At 44.6% G+C, this 4,791-nt stretch overlaps 1 pseudogene; it reads right to left on the reverse strand.

Annotated features, from left to right (window-relative positions):
* Positions 1 to 555: 555 nt before the first annotated feature.
* Positions 556 to 674, reverse strand: LOC138522204 (5S ribosomal RNA; annotated as a pseudogene).
* Between the last annotated feature and the right edge of the window lie 4,117 nt (positions 675 to 4,791).

The following is a 4,791-nucleotide window of genomic DNA, read 5'->3' on the forward strand; positions in this document are numbered from 1 at the left end:
ACCGGTTAGCAAACCTGGAAACAGACATTAAGTTAGGATATTGAAAAGGGGGTGTATCTTCCTCCAAAATTGAGTGAAATAAATAATGCATGCTTCATGCTTCCCACTCTTGAATAGTGCCCATATACCTTCCACAGTGAGTCCCCCTTCTAGACTCACTGCCAAGGAGCCTGGCACCTCATGGTCTGCTGCAATTCGCACTCCACCAGCAGGTGTTTTGCAGATTCAAGCATACCGTCACCACATAATCGACACTTCCTTTCATCACTAATTGTCTTCATCCAGGCCCCCTCTTTTTCCCGTGTCCTAACTGTGTTAAACTTTAATCTTAAATAGTCCCGACTAAGGAGTTGGCGATGAAGGATTTAACATATGCTGCTTTTCCATTCCTTTGTTGAATATATTGGACATATTTCAGTGCATGGTGAAGAGTAGCCAAGTTGACTATGGCTTGTTCTTGACCGGTGTCAGCCACCATGTGTTTCATATAAGATTTTTATTTTTTTTATTATTCTTTCCTCTTTACTTTTTTTTCTTATTTTATTTTATTTTTTGAAGCCTCAGCTCCTGGTATTCCCAAGCGGTCTCCCATCCAGGTACTAACTAGGCCAAACACTCCTTAGCTTCCGAGATCAGAAGAGATCAAGTGCATTCAGTGTGGTGTGGCTGTAGATTCTAGATGCATTTAAATCTATGGGGCAAACCCTTAGCCTAGAGGATTGGTGGAAATGGGTGCATATTGGTGACCAGACTCGATTGGTAATTACGGCTATGAAAATGTTGGAATTTGTCCTGTCTGCTGATTGAGTGAGTAGGGGTTGGACCCTTTCCTTATTAGGAGACTCCAGAGGTTGTCTGATTTGGATAGGATGGTGAATTTCCTTTTTCTTTTTTTTCTGCTCCTTTTTTTCTTCTTCTTTTCTTTTTCTTCGTTTTGCTCTTTGTTTTTAATTATTCTTGATATTGAAAAGAATTGTGGGGGAATGGAGGATTTTTTTTTAATTTTAAAGCTTTTTGCTTTGTTTTATTGTGTATAACTTTGAAACCAATAAAAATATTTAAAATAAAAAATAAAAAAAAGATTTAAAGGCACTAAAGGTGTCTCCTAGAAGGGCACCACGTGCCCTCCATGCCCAGATATCTGAGCTGGCCTTAATCTTAAAAATGTGGCTAACACACATCATCGAGGCTCTGGTTTGCAGAACATCATTTATCATAGTAGGGATACAACTCAGTTGGATCCTGAGGTGGATGGGTATGAGATTGAATTTTAGATAGGCCATTTCAATTGTTTTATAGAGAGGGAGTCACAATAGTCTTTTTAATGCAGTGTGCTCTGGTTTATCCACCTCCTCCATATTAGCCAGAGCCCAAATAGCAGCCCCATACATGAGGATCGAATTGCTCTTGGCCTGATCTAGTTGAAGGAGAGTGGCGAGGGAGAAACATCCTCCGTTGTTAGCAAAGGCACCAATATGTCCCTGTATCAAGAAAGTGGTAGAATTCACTTGGTCCAAGTGTATATTTACCTTCAATCTAGAGTAAGTGGATGCCCAAATATTTATACATCAGCACTTCCTCTATGCAATCCTCTTCAAGTTTCCACAATATATTATTTTTTTATTTTTTGTAAATCAGGTAACCACCATGGCCATTGCTGGTTTTACTGGTGTTTATAACTAGGGAATTAGCAGCATACCTCCTTAGATTATTCAGTGAAGTTTGCAGGCCACCAGGAGTAAGGTCAAGAATGACCAAATTGTCTGCGTAGCCTAACCATTGGAGGACGATGGAACAGAGTTTAGGGGGAGTGGATGCAGAGTCATTAAGGGCGACTCCCAAGTTGGAATGATAGAGGTTATACAGATTGGTGCCAAGATGCACCTTGGCTTCAAACCCGCACTGGTCAGAATCCAGGCAGAGATGCAGTCATACTGGTCCTTGTCTGGTCATGGAGAAGAATAATCATCTTGAGTAAACCCGGAGGCATTCCCCAAGATTCCAACTTATTCCATAGGTGTACCTGGCCACAGGTGTCAAATGCGGCACTAAAGTCCAGGAATGCAGCGTAGACCGGGATCTTCCTTATTTCCCATGCCTGCTTGATAGTTGTAACAAGGACGAAGGTGTTGATTGTAGTGCAGTATCCCTTCTTAAATCCGGTCTGGGTGAATCAGATAATGGTATTGGAGTCCACCCATAATTCCAGCTCCTGCATTAGCACACAAGCAAATACCTTCGCTGGAACATCCAGCAAGGCAAGGAGCCAATATTTATGTGGATCTTCGTGGCTCCTTTTCTTCCAGACCGGTACCAAGATACTATCATGCCAGGAGGAGGGGATATCCTGTCTTACCTCGATACAACGAAATAACTATACAAGGGCATGGGACCAGATATCAGGGCCGAGCCGGATGAGCAAGCTACGGTCCGGGCCAGGGGCCCTACAGTCTTTGCTGGCTAGAATCCCCTACGTATGTCTCCTGGATTACTTTGCAAATTCCATACCGCCTGGGTCCAGTATAGTGGCATTGCCCCCACCCTTGCACCTCCAAATACCAGTTCTATATGCTAGACCCAAGCAGATTCGGAAACTGTATTAATGTCCATTGATGATGCGCCAAAACTCAGCGACGTCCCTGCTGGTGGAAGCCAGCACCAGTGCACTCCATCGGGAGCATTGCACCGTATATGTGTGCCTTTTCAGCCATTTAGAGTATCTATGTTTGGCAGCTTTTATTTGTATGCTGTGTTTTATTGGGCCAAGAGTTGGTTTCGCCACCATCCATAGAGCCCTACGTAGAACCCTTTTCCCATCTCTTATTTCCCTGTCATAGCCATGTGATTTATTTATTTATTTATTTATTCGCATTTGTTAAGCGCACAGAATCAGCCCTGAGGCATCGTGGCGCTGGTTACAGAATAGCGCTGGTTACAGGGAAAGCGCGTCTTAGTTACAGCATACAGAGGCATACATGCATACAGTTTGGGCAGTAGCAATAGTTAGCAGTGTGTGCCTGAATGGCAGTAGGTAGAGGAATTTTAGTTAAAGAGAGAGGTTTTGAGTTTTTTTCTAAACGCTGTGAGGGAGCCTTCTGCTCTTAGAGCGTGGGGGAGATTATTCCAAAGTTTTGGTGCTATGTAGGGGAAACCCAGCCCCCCGGCTGTAACCTTGTGGATGCGTGGTACAGTGAGTTGGTTAGTGTAGCAGAGTCTGGTAGGTCTGGATGAGGTCTGTCTGAGAATGGTGTCTGAGAGATATGATGGTGCAGTGTGGTGGATACATTTGTGGGTAGTAGTCAGTACCTTGAAGGTGATGCGTTCTTTGACAGGGAGCCAGTGAACTGATTGCCTTGCCAGTGAGATGTGGTCCCTTTTGGAGATGTTTAGTGCTGCTCTTAGAGCGTTATTTTGGGTGACCTGGAGTTTGTTTAGGTTTTTTTCAGAGGTGCCGGCTAGAAGTGCATTGCAATAGTCAAGTTTAGCGCCTATGGTAGCTCTTGCTATTGAAAGGCAGTTTTCTTTGGAAAGGAATGGTTTAATGGCGTTGATGAGTTTAGTGCTTAGTGCAGATGCGGAGACAATGGCACTAACTTGTTTGTCCATGGACAGGGTTGCATCAATGTAGACCCCTAGCGTTTTCACAGAGGATAGGACTGGGATAGTGCAGTTGTCGATGTTGAAATTGGCATAGCAGCTGTCTAGCCTGGCCAGTGTGGATTTTTGGCCGAGGATAAGGATTTCAGTCTTATCCCCGTTAAGACATAGGCCGTTAGTGGCCATCCAGGCTTGAATGGTGGCATATATGAGTTTTAGAGCTAGGGCGTCTTTGTGGTATGAGCCTGATAGAGGGAGGAGCACTTGGGTGTCGTCGGCGTAGTTGGTGTAGGCAATCCCAAGTGCATCAAGTTTCTCGAATAGGGGCTTAGTGAATAGATTGTAAAGCGTAGGTGCTGTACAGGAGCCTTGAGGGACACCGCAGTGTATTATGGATGGTGTTGCGCTCGAAATGTTTGAAAAGACTTTCATGGCCCTCCCTTCAAGAAATGAGGTTATCCAGGAGGTGGCTTGGTCAGAGAAATGTGCGGAGTGGGAGAGGTGTGAGGTGAGGGTCTTGTGGTCCACTAGGTCGAATGCCGCAGAGAGGTCGAGGAGAAGTAAAAGGGCGGGTTTACCTTTGTCCAATATCTTGGTTATTTGGTTTTTTAGGTCCAGCAAAGCAGTCTCTGTTCCATGACCTTTGCGGAAGCCTGACTGTCTGGTGCCTAGGATGGAGTTAGATTCGAGGTATAGTTGGATTTGGCTGTGTGCCACTTTATCTAGAATCTTGAGAAGGAAGGGGACAGTTGTTATAGGTCTGTAATTGTTAGGCATCGTGGGGTCGAGAGTGGGCTTTTTTAGAAGTGGGCGCACCCAGGCTTCTTTAAGACTGTCTGGGACAGAGCAGGACTTGAATGAGGCATTAATGAATGCGGTAATGATTGGGGCAAGTGGTTCAGCGCAGTCCTTGATTAATTTAGGGGGGCATGTATCGGCTTTGCAAGTCGATGGTTTCAGATGTTTCAGTATGTCCAGGACTTCTAGTTCTGAAACTTCTTTAAAGGCAAATTTGGGAATGTTAGTGGTTTTGCTATGGGATTGGGAATCTAAGTGTCGACTCTGTTTTGGCAAGGTATTGTAGTGGTCGCGGATTTTGTTTTGTAAGAGGTCTATTTTGTTGAGCATGGCGGCTTGGATACTGTTGCACCAGCCTTCATCCTTGATGATCTCGTCAGAGGAAGTGGGAGGCAC

This window comes from Ambystoma mexicanum, chromosome 13, assembly GCF_040938575.1.
Source record: "Ambystoma mexicanum isolate Mex_15411 chromosome 13, UKY_AmexF1_1, whole genome shotgun sequence".
Taxonomy (NCBI): domain Eukaryota; kingdom Metazoa; phylum Chordata; class Amphibia; order Caudata; family Ambystomatidae; genus Ambystoma; species Ambystoma mexicanum.